At 37.9% G+C, this 18,017-nt stretch overlaps 1 protein-coding gene across 1 annotated transcript in view; it reads right to left on the reverse strand.

Moving 5' to 3' along the window:
- Nucleotides 1-18,017, reverse strand: part of PARD3B (par-3 family cell polarity regulator beta) — a 923,861-nt gene that overhangs the window by 653,782 nt on the left and 252,062 nt on the right.

Genomic DNA, 18,017 nt, shown 5'->3' on the forward strand with positions numbered 1-18,017 from the left:
TATCTCCAGTTACATGAAGGAGAACAGTAGGAAAAAACCGGTTTGCTCAGTAGAAGGGTACTTTATGGCCAACTTTTAAGAAAATATTTGCATTTAAATTAGATGCACCAATACAGAGCTCTTACCAAGCACTGGCTGAGTCGAGGCTATTACATTTGCAAAGAGAGCTCTGTAAATAAACCCCTGGATTATGGCACCTTATAAGACATAATATTTAAGCCAAACTTAATACTTTGAGTAATTATTGAGCATAGCATTGTCCTTTTGTTCACCATTCAACTAACAATCCACTGGCTGAGGCAGGGAAGGAGGCTGCTCTGTTTCCACAGGCCCAGGCCAGCATCTCTCAACTGCCATCAAGTCTCAGTAAAATTCCCTCTTCACCCTAGGCCTTCTGAAAGCTCCAGGAAAGACAGGTGAAGAAGTGGTTCCAGAAACTGAGGGCAAGTCCTGAAACCCTAAAGGATTCTCCCTGGACAGTTGTTTCTCATTCCTTCCTCAGCAGGGTCCTTGGTAAGCTATCAGCAAACTAATGGCATGCTGTAAGATTTTTAAGACCTTCTTCTTAATTCTCCTTTTAAAATTCTTAGAACCCATTCCCTTTTTATATACGTACAAAGAGATGTGGTGAACTTTTAAAAACCCCAAATGGATGAAGAACTGCTCTGAGAATAAAAATGTCCTCTGCTTATAAACCATCAGATAAAAAAAAATGTCGCAGCACTAATGCAGCTTCTCTCACACTGTCCCTCTTTCAAGACATCTGACCAAAATCTCTTACCATGCAGCTCAATGTGGCCCCAGGGACCCACAGCACGGGCATCATGGGAGAACATGTCAGAAATGCAGTCTCAGCCCTCTGCAGACCTGCCTAGTCAGAATCTGCACTAGAACAAGATCCTTAGGTGACAGGAATCCACATTCAACCTTGAGAGCTCTCCACCTACAGATTTTCACAAGATGCTCTGCACAGCAACTTGAACAGATGAAACTTCAAGGAAATGTGTCATCTTCATGCTTAGCCTGGACAAGCCAATAGAGCTATTTACTAGGACTCTGATAAAGAATATACAAAATTCTAAAACAGCAGCTGAAAATACACAAATTGGGAATGGGGAGTGACTGCTCATGGGTACAAGGTTTCTTTCTGAGATGATGAAATGTTCTAAAAATAGCTTTTGGTGATGGTTGCACAACTGTGTAGTTACACGAAAAACTAAGGAATTACACACTTTAAAACAGGTGAAATTTATGGGGTATCTCAGTAAAACTGTTAAAAAACATATAGATTAAATAAACTTTTAAAACCATGAAAGGATCAAAGAGCATTAATCATAAGATAAATGTAAGTTAAAAACACCACAAAATATCACTTCACAAAAACTTAGAATAGCTAAGGAAAATGATAAACTTTAGTATATCCATATAATGGAATATTATTCTGCAATAAAAAATAAACCATTGATACACACAACTATATGGATGAGTTTCATTACGTAGAATGACAGAAGCCAAATCCCACAGGATGATTTCTTTGATAGGAAGTTCTAGAAGGAAGCTAGCAGGATAGAAATCAGAGCAGCAGTCGCCTCTGGGGATGAGGGGAAACTGACATGGCAATTTATTCAAGTGACGGAAAAGTGCTACCTTCTTTATTGAAGTAGTGGTTACAAAAGTGATTACATTTGGTAAAACTCACTGAACCTTTTACTTTAAATGTGTCTTCTATTGTATGCTAATTATGCTTCACTTTAATAACAATAACAAAAAAAAATCTTGCCCTGCTTCATACATCCATTTATTCTGGACACTTACAATCTGGGAAATACAAATGTTGCGATTAGGTCTCCCTTCTCTGTCATCTTCAGTACTATGGTATTCTCTCTAGGTCAAGTTTGCACTAATGGTTCCTTATTCGTTTTAAACGTCAAAGTTTATTTATTCTAAATGTATGATTTTTCTAAAATTCTTTAAAAGTGCTTACTCTCTGAAACAGGAAGTACACAGTTCATCTTTTTTCTGTGTGACTTCTTTCAATCATCATGAGCACTCAGTAGAGCACCCTGCTGGGATGCAGGGATATCCTGAGAGGCATCTGTGTTACAAGGGGCCCTTTACTGTCTCTATAATGAGAGCTCCTATACTCGTATTTTGTTGTTATTCCTACCTGCTCTGCTTGCTTGCTGTCTGGCTGCCTCTTCTATCGCTGCCAGCTGCCTACTGTCTTTTCTTTCTATTTGCTTCTAGAATTGTAACGTGGACTCAGGTATGTTTTCTGCAGAGAGACATTCCATGATCAACCTACCCGGTGCTGTTTCTAGTCACTCTCTCACACATCATCCTGTCCTTTGTTACCACATTATAGTTTTATACTGTTTTTGTTTCAGTTTTGTTTTTCCGACTTGTTTACCGTCTGTCTCCCTTCACAAGCAGACCTCATGGGGGTCATCTTGCATTAAATGCTCAGCAGCTTAAAGGGTGTCTGGCACAAAATGTGTATTTAAGGAAGTGCTACGGATGGGGGTGGGGTGTCTGGCTGGACAAACGCAGGATGACTAGCTGGGGACAGCACTGACTGGAAAGTCGGGTAACTAAGTCTAGATAGCCCAACTTTAGTAAGCTGTATGATTGCAGACCAAGGGCTCAGGCCCCCTGAGCTGTATGTATTACAGTTCCCTCGCTTGTTAAAATGGGACCATGCCTCGTGTACCATACACCACTGCTGTGAGGGCTGAATGGCCTTCAAGCCTTCTGTAGGGAAAGAGACTGATAAGTCAAATTGTATTTAAACAACGAACAAGAAGGGCTTGAAGAAGATTTGGCCTGTAAAGGATATTAGCTCTAGTGCAACCCTTTTAATGCGTATTTTAGGTGCTCAGGTCTCTCAGATGTAAGACTTCTGTCTATTTAACTGTTAATTAATCTTTTTCATTTATCTTACAATTATTTTAATATATCTATTGTTTTTTGTTATTTATCTAATAACTAGCTACCTAGATTGACAAAATATTCTTTGTACTTACGAAAGCCAAATCAAGAACCACCTCTCAAGCCCTGAGAGCCTTTAGGGACGATCTGAAGCACTGTCCACTACCCCAGGTCTGAAAAGCAGGTAAAGCCTGCAGCATGTAGAGGGGGAATGAAGCTTAAGGAGATGTAATTCCCAATAAGAGACTCAGGTTAGACTACGTGTGACTCAAAAAAAAGAAAAAAAAAAAAACAAAAAAAAACAAGACAAAGAAAGTGTAGAATTCAAATAAGTATTTGCCAAATTAAGTAAATGAAAATCATCCACAGAATCACACAAATATCTGAATAGCACAGAGCTAAAGCTAATGCAACCAGAGAATCACACAGAACTATTTATTATAATTACTTTCTCAAAGCAAACAGATGACCTTTAACAACTTCTGCCCTAACAGACATTAAGCAGTGAGACGGCGAGTCTGCACATATTTCTCAGGACTTAAACACACTGAATAACAAGTGAAGAGAATCGCACAGCTGGCCCCAGAGAGCTGAGAGAAAAACAAAGCAACATACACAAAATAATAGCTTTTTTTTTTTTCCCTCCAAAGCATTCTGTAGGCATGGACAAGATTCACTGATGAGACCCTCTAAACCAGCCTACACACAGGGGACTCTGCAAGTCACTGGTCTCTCAAGTCTAACCAAAACCTTTCAGGCAAAACTTTTCATCTTTCTTGGTGAAATATTTTCCACATTCTGATACAATTATATGAACCTACATTACGCATATTACGTATATAATTACATCTCTCTAGCAAACACATACGCATATGAAATGTGGCAGATGATCCTGAAACAACTGCCTTATGTTCCTTTTTCTATCATATTCTGTGTTTGGTGGATTTCTCAGAGAATGATGCTCTTTTGGAAAAGAAAACAAATGAATATATTTTTATGACAAAGCATTTAATCTGGCTTTCAGTTAAGGGTAGGTTTATCTAGCTTGTGTGTGTGTTTCTCCTTTTGTCTTGTTTTTGGGAGGCTGTCTTTTTAGCTGCTCAGTAATACTGGGTAATTAGAGAACTGTGGGATTATCTATCCATTTTGATGACAGTGTTTTAAAAAGTCCGGATTTCTCCTCCACATTCTCTTTAAGAATAAAGAATATATGTATGTACATGCATGACTGGGACATTGTGCTGTACACCAGAAATCAACACATTGTAACTGGCTGTACTTCAATTAAAAAAAAAAAAAAAGAGTAAAGGGGTAAGAGGCTTAAAGGGGCAACAGACACTGATTGTCACAAGTAGACCTGAAGAAGGACCACTGCCCTGGAGTACATTTACAGAAGATCTCATAGCTCCATCTAGCTCCAGACTCGGGAACTCAGGGAGTAACACAGAATTATCGCCCACAGGACTACTGAAACATAAAAGGGAAATCAGAAACAGTCAAAATGAACCCATTATGCAAGCACTGAGTTTACAAGTGCAGGAAGTTTGTCAATTAACACTGATTAAAAAGAATATTCATTAGGTAATTGACAGCTGATTTTCTAAATAAAGAAATCATATCATTATTATTTATGTTTTCAGCACTTCAGTTTTTAAAAATAGAACAGAGAAGTGAGAAAGGATTAGAACTAAACTTTTCTGTCCCATTGAAAATGTTCTCCTGTCTCACCCATTGTTCTGCATGTTCTGAATTCTGCCTTGAGACCAGGAAAACAAAGAGGAAGCCACTTCCAAAGTTAAAATTGAAGGATAAATCAGGATATGATGCAGAAAATGACATGATTAGTGTTTTTTAAAAAAATCTAAACAATAGAATCTGTTTTGAGTTGTTTATAGTCTACAATAAATCAAAAGGAAATTTACACAAAGCCTCCAAAAGGGGTTTATGTAAGAACATAATTACAATTGGTGAACAATCTACAAATGTCCCTTTCATATGAAAACATAAAAAATAAGCAGTAAAATAAAAAAACAATGAAAATCCAGCTAGGAAAATAACTCTAGACCTTAAAATTTTAAAAACACCAGGAATAAAAATGTACTTGAAACAGAATTTGTTAAGGCAAATTTGAATAAAATCAGTACATCAAAACATACGGAGTTGGAGTTTGCATTTGATATTACAAATTTAAACAGTAGTATAATCCCTTAATTATGATTTTTTATAAAATGTTTTCAAACATTTTTAAACATATTTAATAATGGATAGACAATTTCACATTTCTCTAAATATCATTTATTACTGAGGAGCTCAAAACAAAAATCTCTGAAACCAAAACAAATTGGTATTTAACTCAATTCGACTAGAATCCAAATAAGATATTGAAGAGGCACAAAGGAAACATTCTATATAATTCTGTATACTTCTTCACTTTAAAAACTAACTCATTTTTTGTTTATTATTTTGCTTCTATTGAAGTCCCACAAAATTTCCAAATTAATTTTAGTGCAGCTTTATAAAAGAGTATGAGAGTACATAATTGTTATTCTTACAAGCTCAGCATGAGCGTATGTCTTCCAATTTTTAGCAACGTGACCAGATGACCCCAATCAGCTAGGACAGCAGAGATCTGGACTCTAGTGCCCATACTGAGTGAGCCAGTGCTTCCAGGTAGGTTCCCACCGGAGCTACCAGCAGAACCACGTAAGCATCTACACGAACAACACAGTGGGGATAATTGTGACTTCCAGGTAAATCTCTTCCACTCTCCCCTAAGCTTTAATTCCATTGATGTGTTTCTTACACTTGGCAGATAAGCAAGATAAGCATTTGGCAAAAACTAATTTTGGGGGGTGGGGATGTCGGTATGTATTTACCTTCTCTTCTGAGTGGTAGCATCTATGTCATACTTGACTAGCTTTTCTGGTTCTGGTCAGCCACTCAACTCTGTCATTCGCTTCTCAAATCCGCTTCTTTTAGTGTATTTTCTACACGACCACCTAGGGTCACACTTTCATTATCTCAAGGCTAGATTATTTCAATCATCTCCAAACTGGCTTCAGCAAACCTCTAGTATGCTATTCTCACTCTCAGTTCCAACGCGCACACATTCTCATGGTTAACTCTGATCTTCCTCATGGCTGATGTTTGTTCAACAGAAAAGTGTCCCATTACCACCGTATAACATCCCACCTTGTAAGCCTGACATTCACGTTTCTCCCGGGGTCTCCTACGGTCTCCCCATCACTGGTCCTGTCCTTCGGCCACCGTCATGGGCTCTGTCTCTGCTGTGGCTGAAGTATATTCCACACCTGGAATGGCATCTCTGTCTCTGCCGATCCATCAAGACCCTCCTTGTCCTTTAAATTCATTTCAATTCTTATTTCCACAATGACATGTTCTCATGATGGCCCCAGCCCAGCATCCTATCTCATTCCTCAAAACCTCCACAGCATTTCTTTATATTACCCACTTGCCCCTTAATAAAAATTTACAAACCCTGTAATTTGTGTGTATGGCTCCTCCTCTCTCGCTGGAATACAAACCCTTCAAGACAGAAATTATAGCTCTATTATTAGTGATATATCAGCACCCTGACTCACTCAGAGGTAATGTTAAGTAATGAGAAATCCCTAAGTTTTAGACATCAACAAACGCTGTGGGACCCTCATTTTCCTCATCAATGATGTGTAGACACAGTTACCCAACTTCTTGTTGGAAGGACTAAATCCCCAGCACAAACTAGAGCTTTACTAATTTATCAGTCCCTCCCCTTGCCGGCAGTGTCCAAACCTAGCATGCAAACAGTGCAGACATTTGGTGAGTACCCCTAGAAACATTCCAATTAATTAAGTAATATCATTTTTTAACTTCAGCGAGGGATGCTCTGAATTACAGTTACAGTAAGAGGTATTTTGGTAGTTATCCAATGAATTGTCATGCATAGCATTTCATTTGGCTTGGAGCCTGACAGCTTACTTAGTTTACTTGCTTCGCAAACTAAGGGGACTTTCTTTGCCACCCCAGTGAACGTGCTCCTTCTGAGGCCCTTAGAAGAGAGAGGGAGACGGAAAAGGAGAGAAAGGGAGAGAAAAGGAGAAAAAGGGGCTATTCGTGTAAAGCAAAAGCCTCATTTTCCCGGTGTGCCCAGGTAGGTGTGGAAACTGCCAGGAGAAGTGGCTTCTGCAACCCACTCTCATATTAGTTGCAGCCGCAACAGAAACGCTATGCTAACCAAAGGCTGAAAAACAGAAAACAGGGAACCAGCTGGATATTCCTCCTCTATAGCCATTGTGGAGAAAGGAGCATTTTGATATTTAGGTATGAACCCAACGTTAAAAATACCACACATCCCTTTTAAAAATCGAACTCCAAAATACCGGAAGAGCAAGGGAAGGGGACACAAAGAAGTTAAAGGCAGAAAAAGATGGAAAACTCAGTTTTGTTTTCTCGTACCATTTTCAGTATTCTTTGATCCCGGAAAAGCAAAATGTTAGTCACCTCCATGTCCCAGTCCAGTGTGATATGACTGGATCAAAAGAACCCTAGCCAACAAAAACTGCCTACCTTAGAAAGCACCTCACACTGCATCAAAGAAGTCACCAGAATATTCTGTTTTCTTAGGTTTCTAGGTACGTAAATATAGTTTCGATAAAGACAAACTCAGCTCAAGGCTCCAATTTTATATATGGCTAAAAATAGAAATTGCCCCTAGCCTAACAAGCTAAGTATTTCCTTTTTTACATGAGGGATATTCAGAGGAAACTTTATCTTGGAAAGATCAGAAGAACAATCCTACCACAACATTTCTCTAAGTTTGATTATGAACCACTCACATCAAAATCTCTTAGGGTGAGATGAGGGGGAGAAAATGAACATTCCTGGGCCCCAGTCCAGGATTCTTACATGAAAATCTTTTAACATGTCCCCCAAGTGGGTTTCCGCCCATAAGTATATACAATTTCTTGTAATGGGCTGTAGTGGAAAAGAATCTGGAAAAAAAAAATGTTTATGTATAACTAAATCATTTCGCTGTACACATGAAACTAACTGTACACAGCCTACACTTCAATGAAAAATAAGAATAAAAAAAAGGAAGAACACTGAAATGAAGCAAAGAGACTGAAAGAACAATCCTAATGGTGGTATAGAGTTGGGAACAAACGGTATCATACAATATGCCTCAAATCGTTTCCACAAATCGTATTTGATCAACGTAAAAAGCAGGTAATTGGTAGCAATAACAGCCTTTAAGAGGAAAATATACATCACATTAGCAGCCTAAAAGTATGCATCATATCTTATTTTGCCTTCTTAATGGTGGTTTTCCTAATTCGTGTATGGATAGATACAGTTTCTTCGTTGTTGGATGTTAAACACCAACTGGCAACCGGTAGTCGGGTCCTCCTTCCATCTAAGCACCACTGCATGGGATCTCCATCATAGATGCAGCACCTCAACCTCCCCAGCTCAACACCTGCCCCATGCGACACACCCCAACTCAACAGATTAAAAAACTCTAAACCATCAATTTAGCACACCCCATCCACTTCCTATCTAAATCCGAAGCACTACTAATGAAGTAGTATTAATATAAAATTCAATAAAAGCAAAAGCCCTCCCAAGAAATTGTTAAAAGTTACAGCTTTGTCAGGGTATTTTGAAGGAAAACTCAAATCCTCAGTAATTCAGGGTGCTCCTCTTCTGAAACATTGGAGGTAATGGTAGTGGTGGGGTATGGATATTGGATAGTTTCTGGTTTCTAAGGGTTTTCTAGATTTAAAATTCTATGACTGAAGCATGACCATGGATGATTTCTAAACCTTATATATTACAATCTGCATCTTCCTACCACAGCACCACCCTTTACAGGCACCACGTCTGTATGTAAATTACACAATCCTTATAAATAGTCCTCCCGTTTATAAAACGAAGATAATAATGATGCTAATAGTGGAATTACTTTGAAGGTTAAATGAAATAAAACTTGAAGCACTGGGCACCATCTTTGGCTCATTATAAATACTCAATAATATTATTATACATAATCTGATTTAAATTTTTCTCAACAAAACACGTCCGATTCACTGGCAGTTAAGCACAGTCCCCTTATGTACATGGAGCCCAGGGGAGCCAAGGCCATCGAGAGTGGTAACTCCACCTGGGTAGAGACCCAGCTGAAGTCATTCACATAATCCCATCACCATCCCAGAAGTGAGTGACATATGATGCTTTCCACAATATTCGTGCTTTAACCAGGAGGACACCGTGGATGTCTCTCTCTGGGAGTACTCATCCCTCCAAGGCCAACCCCACCTCTCTAAGACCTATTCCACACGGATGCCTCGCCAGCCCAAGACGCTCCTTCGTCTCACGTGCTCAGGATGGGAGAGTTGGTTCATCGGTTTCAACATTTCAAACACCTCTGTTTGCCTCACAGCACCAGCTAAAGACCAGCAGAGCAGAGGTGGGATTTTCTTTTCTTTTTCCTCCTTCCCCACTTTCTTTCTAAACAACTGAGTAACACCCATTCAAAACAGACAAATGTCTACTAAATACATCCCTGGAAACTGAAAGAAGCTATGTGAAATGAAGTGGCAAAACGTATAAAATGGTCAGGGATTTCTCTTTCATTACTGTTATCAAACTTCAAAATTAAAAAGTCAATCGGGGTATAATATTTATTCAGGGGACACAAAGCACATGGAACAATGCTCAAAGGTGCATTTTAAAGACCTTCAAACACGTTAAGGGAGCCAAAGTTATAAGATAATAAAAATACTATTACAGCCCATTAAACATGTTGTAATGGTGCTTAGGGATGATGCAGTCATGTTTTGCAAAAAGTTATTTTCGCCCATCTCCCAGAGAGGAAATTCAGTGCAATCCAGATATTCTCAGACAGGAAGATACACAAATATTTCCAGATAATACAGAAATGCACTTCACCCCCAATGCAATCTCAAGCACTAATTTGAGTGTTGAGAGTGTGCAGAAGTACAATAAACCAGAAGGGAGGATCAAACTGAAAAGTTTTTTGTTTTTTTTTTTAATGTTTAAACCACTCCAATTTGTCAGGGTCAAAAGCTCAAAACTAATTAGGTCAAAGGTTCAGGCTTTCAATATTTTGCATTAGTTGTTTCTAAAAAATAGTCATGTTCCTTTACCACAACACTGTTTTGACAAGGACAAACATTTTGTGTGTAATAAATAACAATAGTTCAAATGATCATACTCTTGAATCAACTGTTCCAGAGTGATTCTCAATTTTGCTAGTTTTACCCTATACACAACTCAGTGGAGAACATAATCTAAAATCCTCAATACTATTAATGATTGCTGTTGATATTACCATTTTTTTAACATTTTTTATTGATTTATAATCATTTTACAATGTTGTGTCAAATTCCAGTGTTCAGCACAATTTTTCAGTCATTCATCGACATATCACACTCATTGTCACATTTTTTTCTCTGTGAGTTATCATAACATTTTGTGTATATTTCCCTGTGCTATACAGTGTAATCTTGTTTATCTATTCTACAATTTTGAAATCCCAGTCTATCCCTTCCCACCCTCCACCCCCCGGTAACCACAAGTCTGTATTCTCTGTCTGTGAGTCTATTTCTGTCCTGTATTTACGCTTTGTTTTTGTTTGTTTGTTTTTGTTTTTTAGATTCCACATATGAGCGATCTCATATGGTATTTTTCTTTCTCTTTCTGGCTTACTTCACTTAGAATGACATTCTCCAGGAGCATCCATGTTGCTGCAAATGGCATTATGTTGTCGGTTTTTATGGCTGAGTAGTATTCCATTGTATAAATATACCACCTCTTCTTTATCCAGTCACCTGTTGATGGACATTTAGGCTGTTTCCATGTTTTGGCTATTGTAAATAGTGCTGCTATGAACATTGGGGTGCAGGTGTCATCCTGAAGTAGATTTCCTTCTGGATACAAGCCCAGGAGTGGGATTCCTGGGTCATATGGTAAGTCTATTCCTAGTCTTTTGAGGAATCTCCACACTGTTTTCCATAGTGGCTGCATGATATTACCATTTTTTCATTGCTCCATTTCCGGCATCTATAACAGTGCCAGAACCTGATAAATAGGCAATCAATAGATTTTTTTAAATATATTAATTATTGAATAATTATCCATGTAGACATTTATGAACAGATGGAGGTATGAATAGATGAGTATGTATACACACACACAAATGGGAAATTTAAGGGGAGGGAAGAGAGCTTACACTTTTTAAGCACCAACTCTATGCCCAGCTCGCAGTGACTCACATGGTTTCACCTAACCTTCACAGTAACTCACGACCAAAGCTCAGAGAATAAGCAGTGAGAACATACAGCCATCAGAGCCACAGCTAATCAATGGTACAAATAATCTCTGAACTCTCTGGATTTTTCTTAGGTGAATAAAATGCAGTCTATAATTCCTACCCCCACCCCCGGCAAAACATACTCATGGTAACAAAGACTTTTTTCTTATTATACATGTAGTCTTTTCATCTTTTTAAAATTTTTTTATATTGAAGTACAGTCAGTTTACAATGTTGTATTAACTTCTGCTGTACAGCATAATGATTCAGTTATACACATATAAATTCCTTTTCATATTCTTTTCCCTTACAGGCTATTACAAGATACTGAACACAGCTCCCTGTGCTATAGGACCTTGTCCATCTCTTTTATATATAGTAGTGTGCATCTGCTAATCCCAAACTCCCAGTTTATCCCTCCACACTCCCCTTCCCCCTCTGGTGACCACAGGCTTGTTTTCTGTGTCTTTAAGTCTTGTTTCTGCTTTGCAAGTAAGTTCACGTGTGTCATTTTTTTGACTCAGCACTCCACATGATACATGTTGTGATTCACTCTTCCTCCAATGGCTACTAGTACTTGTCGATCAATTAAGAGCAAAATAAAATAATACAGCAGAATAATAGAAAGAGTCTATGTGCTACATATGACATCATGATGATCTGGTACAAGCCCTCAGTAAAGATACATGATCAGAATGACTGGGGAGACCTGATGGATTGGGAGGCTATTTCTGGCCACAAGCAGGATCTGTCTGGAAAGCAAGGGCTTCATGCTGGTGATGATATCTGAAGCCCTTTAACTCTCATGATAACCAAGGTTCAAAGATTCAGGAACCAGAGTGTGGGGTCATACAGCTCCTGATGGAGGAAATGGATTCCCTGTACCTCTGACTTTCACCACTGTAACATACAAATCTTGGGATTCGCTCTTCTACCCCCATCAGGGATTCTCATTCAGTGGCAGTGTCTGGTAACATTTTTTTATTGTTGCATTCGAAGGGTTCTACTGGCATTTAGTGGGCCAAGAATCTGCCAAACATCATACAACGTGGAAGATCGCTCCCTCACCAAGATGTTTTATTTGGCTTAAAACATCAACAGTGCCCAGATTGAGAAATCTTGACCTATACAATCAATAGCCAAAGCACTCAATTCACTTACATATGTGAGTGTCTATTATGTGCCAGACATAATAGACTGTTCTAAGGACTAGGGAATGGTGGTAAGCAAATCAGATAATGCCCCCTGTCTGAGGGTTTATATTCAGAAATGGGAGATAGACCTTAAGGATGCGCAAGGATAGAAGTATAAGGGTGACTCTGGAGTATACAAAAGCAGTCCAAGAAAACATAATGACTCTAAGACACTGAAAAGCAGACGTATCAAAATAGAACAGGAAGCAGTCTATTTGCTACTGTACGATTTCCCCAGTGAAGCATTATCAAAATGAAAGGAGCACCCCATGGAAAAATCAAATCACAGATGACAGCTTAAATGAAAATAATCCACTTATATTTTCTTTTGAACCATAAACAATGGGGATTGGCAAAGTTTGTAATAATGAAGCCCTTATTCAAATTCAATTTTTACAAGATTTCACTTTACTTTGCTCTTGCGGTAGATGTGTTCTGGAAAGGTTTTGCTTCACGTGAAAATGCATATATGTGAGAAAAGTCAATTACTGACTGGGGAATAGTCTCTTCCTTTGTCACAAGCCACACAGCTCTCTGAGGCAAGACAAACTTCACGTATGTCAACACCATTCTTATCTCGATGTACCTTTCTACACCTACTGCCAAAGGACCATCTCGGCTTACGAATGGGTAACTTTACAACAGTTCATTTGCAAATCATTTGGAACCCAGAATATATATTCCCTGAGAAACAATATTGCACTGTAAATAACGGTTAAATTTTTCAGCCAGGAAACTAAAATGTGTCTAACTTACACAACATCTATAGGACAATATACCAAAGCTAACAACATTTTTAAACATTACTTCTAGGGGAAAACAGACTGAAAATTCCAGTCCCTAATGCATCATGACTGACAATGAGGAGGCGAACAAGCCTGCCTGGCTGTAGAGTAAGCAGGGGGAGGAGGCTTAAGAGCTTTGTCAGCCTGAGGAAGTGATGGCAGGACAGGGACTCTGGTGGCAAACAAGGGACTGAGAGTCAAGTAACAGCTAGAAATGTTCACAGTAATTTATTCAACAAGTATCTGGCTAGAAATTGGAGGTGTAGTGATGAATAGGGACGGCTCCATTTCTCTTGTCCCTAACATATAAAGACTTAAAATGTATCACAATGGTAGAGGAAGCCAGTGGCCAAGGGGAAAAATTCAGGAATGATGCAGGGGTGCAGCTCTGGGCCCAGAACAGCTGAGTGAGTCCTAATAAGAGGTTCTTGGATGAGTGTCCTAATGAGAGGTCCCTTTTCTAGACGTAAATGGAATTTAAAAATCATACAGTCTTTGTTACAGTTAAAACCTTGCAGATTTTATCCTGCTGAATCAAATCTCTCATTTCACAGAGGAGGAAACCAGCATTGAAGTGCAAAGGAGTCTAGCTGTAAATTGGAGTAAGATCTGAGATGCTTGATAATCAAACATCTATCAGTGCATACCTTCTGGATCTCGCTTTCCTTTTCGTGGTCGCAAAACAGTCAATACCAATTCTTCCTCCTTTTTATAAGTTGTACCCTGGAGTGGCAGGAAAGGCTTCAGTGATTAAGAAAAGGAGAAAGGACATTAAAAGCCAACTCTTATTTGATAGGTGAGAAAACAGAGGACTAGGGAGACAAAGTAATGTGGTCTGCCCAAGACTAAGGCAGAATGACAGCTGCCTGGCTTGTATGACCTAGCAATTCTCATTGTACCACGACTGCCACCATCATTATAAAAAATGAAGATGACAAGGAAGAAACAATTCTCTCTGGGAAGTAGATACAAGATGTGGACTATGAAGGCATACTCCTCTAAGCAAAGATTTTAAATATAATTTCCAATTTATGGAAACTATAGGTTTAAAATCATACATAATTTAAACTCTCTTTAAGTATGAAAGTCTCTAAATTAGCAAACTGTCCAGAAAATTAATGTCTGCCCCTTAAGTGACCAAAAAACTTGACCACATTTTGGAGAAATTTAAGTGTCTTAATGACAACCTACTGAAATAAGTTTTGTTCTCGTGAGTTCTTGAAGCCATCATTTCATCCCTTAGTAAACTGAGTTGTTTTTATGGTTTCTCCCCTATGTTAGGGCTGTGCCTTGACATCCCCACACTTGTTATGTAAGCCTCTAATTCCAATCAGAAATCAGATCATGAAGACTGACAGAATACCGTGTAAAGTAAGAATCCAGGAGCTCTAAGAAGGGGCTTATCAAAAGTTAAATAATCATGAAGACAGTAATTTTGGTGGCTTAGAGGCATCTTGGGTGACATCACTTGAAATTACCTTTCTTATCTCTTGATCTCAGTTCAGCAGCACCTTCAGTTATGTCCAGAATCTCAGCAGTTTTCTGAATAATTGAGATACTAAAAGTTTAAACTTCAGTGAGCTAGGGAGAAATAATTATTAGAAATTATACATACATATATATATGAACTCGGTTTTTCTATTCCTAGTGTTTCAATTTAAAATTCGATTGAAAAACACTACTACATTTTTTTTTCTTAATACTGTCTTGATATATGAAAATAGTATTATTTCAGAACAACCAAGTTATATATTTCAGTTTAAATTGCTGCTTGTGGATAAAAGTTATTAGGTTAAAGTCATCTAAATTAATTAATTCTGGAAACAAAACACCTAACAAAAAGCCTGTGAGGGAGAGATATTAGGTAGCACTAGGTGACAAAGATACAAATGAAAAATTGTAGCAGCCCCAATGAAATCATAAGAAGTAAATGCCGATTTGTTATACGGGGCTTCAGAGACTCCAGAAAACCAATGTGGCACGTGTGGGGATGACTATAACCCCCAAAGTAATTCAGTGACAACTATGTACACCCTTTGCTGATAAAACTCTAAGTCTATGTGTCACGTTAGCCAAACCTGACCTCAGAACACAGGATTCTAGCACGCTAACCACGGCTGAAGGGCACTTTCGGTTGGCAAACGAGAACCGCTCCTAAGCCCTACAACGTACAACTACAATTTGACCACACGATATGGAGCCAGGGAAATGGAATCGTCAATAAAGATTTTTTTAAGAAAACTTATAAAGGGACACACGGATTACACCTTTTGTAAATAAAACTTTGAAAAGGTATCTTTTCAGTAATAAAACAGAACGAGTGTGTCCCAATACTCAAGTCAGCATAGTTGGTTTAGCTGATCTCTAAAGGGCTCTCCCATATGAAAATATGTTCAAATCACACCAGACGAAACGCATTTCATGAAACTTAATAACAACTCTTTGCTTTCCTTGCAGTTAACAATTGAGTATCTTTTATCAGTCTCCATTCTGCCAAAACGTTTTCTGTACACAAGCTGGCAACACTGGAGAAGTTGTCTTCTTCTTTCTTTCCAGCTCTTCACGTTGATAGCCAAAAGTGTCTTTGTTGCTCAAATAGTCCAAGCCATCTGCCAGCAGTTTCTCCATCCTGCAGTACCATCTGCCAGCGTCTCTGCTTCCCAGTCCAGGCCATGTTGCCTGTACGTATGTTTTTCAAATGGCTCTTTCTCCAGAAGAGAAAGAGGGAGCAAACTAGCACCCTTCCCTTTTAACCACTCTTGGTAGACATCCCAACACTGTCCTCTGACCCACTGGTTCTCATGGGGACAGAAATCTCAATGATTTGAATCGAAACAATTTTCTTCAATTATTTTTTGCTTCCCTGTTGGAATTAAGAATTAGACAGCTATAATACAACATAGAATCAGTCATTAATGTAACAAATTTTTATTGTTCTGTTCCCTTTTTGCTTTTATAAGGTATTCTTAACTATAAAGAATTATTCTTCGGATAAAGAAGCAAAGAGGGGAAAACAATCCTTATTCTGACAGTTTATCCTGATTATTTTAAAAACAACTTCTGGTAGAGGGAATTCAGTTGAATGTTATTAACAGTATAATGTTAACTTTATGCGGCACGGCACTGTTCTTCATTCTAATCTACTTAAAATTCCTGACTTTAGAAACAACAAGGGCTGCATAACAGTCTCTTAAAGAGGTTAAGCCTAAAGAGTTCCATTAATATCCTCCCTAAGGCCACCAGGAAATTCCTTAAAGCAAGAGGGTTTCAGGCTTTGCTGTGGATTACGCTCAAGACATTTCTTTCTAGACTTGTTACTGCCGGAATTTATCTAATGTCTCCATCACTGTCCAGGCTTCAGAGGGAGGCCCCTTTTGTTCCTAATCACTCATCAGAATCCCAGGATAACTCAACTGTCATGAAATTTGGAAGCCTTTCTTATTCCAAGGGCCAAAATTAAATTAGCATTTAAGTGAATGTCAGGAATCCAGTTCACTTATAAGAAAAGATATCATTCTACCCAAATGTCAGAAACTATACATATTTAAAGCCACAACATCTGAGTTTTTCCAATTTTTACAAACAGATGCTAATGTTCTCTGTACGCATATCTGATGTTTATAAATGGTGTAGGGTGCTCTTATTGTATTAACCTTCACAGTAAAAAAAAAAGAAAATCTTTTAGCATTGTAAACCACAAACCATTAAATTAGGGCATATGGCTTTCTAATCAATTTCTTAAAGTATTCCATATTTTCTATACTAAATGTGTGTAATAAGAAGTTTCTAGTTTTGATTTCCAAAATTTCTATTGACAGCGGAATAGTGTCTATTATTCATAGTTTACTTATGAATATTGCTAAGCACATTTTCACAATAGCTATCATTAGTCATATTTTGACCACTTCAAGAAAAAGGGAAAAAGTAAGCAATTAGCTGTTATATTTTGCTCTTAAATTTCACAAATACCTTTTGCCTTAAAGTACTTAATTTTTAACAAAAATCCTGTAACAGAATTCACTTGCACATTTAATATTTTACATTCCAATTTCATTGAAACTTGGGAATGGAAAAAGTCCTTAAACACTTTTAATATTCCTCAGCAATTTAGGCAAAACCATGTAGAATATTAGAAACAGGAGGATGATAACTTGGTTTTGTGAAGGTTAAAAGCCACAAGTGTTCTGAAACATAAAATTGTTTAAAAAATTCTAACTGTGATCAAAATAAATGTATCTTCAATCAAGGTGATCCTCTCTGGTACTTGAAATTGAAAGGAATTTTTACCACATGATGAAAACTGAGAGGTTAATATGATGGTCTTAACAAATTATTTGATAAATTGATTAAATAGTGTCCAGAAGTTTAAAGTTATTAATATACTATTAGATCTATTTAGAAGTTAACATAAAGATAGCAGCTCTGAACATAGATGAATTCCACTAGGGGTTAAGTTGAAAGACATATTCAAAATAGCATGTTCAAATCTGGCCCTCATGTCTCCAGGTGTCTAAGAATCTGTTTGGGAGACAAGTTTGTCTCACTGTTTCTCTCTTGGGGTGACCTCTCTTCCTAACAGAACCACCCACAAAGGCACCATGTGTGTGAGAGACTAATAACAGTCTTCTTTCTCAGGAGTAAAAGTTATTTTCTCATGAAGAAACCCTCTCCTAAAATGCATGATGCAAAATCATGAGCTAATAAAGACAGCTGTAACTTCATAAAGCTTATCAATGATATTAACTGAAGAAAACTGAGAAAAGATGTCAGAAGTTCCCA

The sequence above is a fragment of the Camelus ferus genome, chromosome 5 (assembly GCF_009834535.1).
Source record: "Camelus ferus isolate YT-003-E chromosome 5, BCGSAC_Cfer_1.0, whole genome shotgun sequence".
Classification (NCBI taxonomy): Eukaryota; Metazoa; Chordata; class Mammalia; order Artiodactyla; family Camelidae; genus Camelus; species Camelus ferus.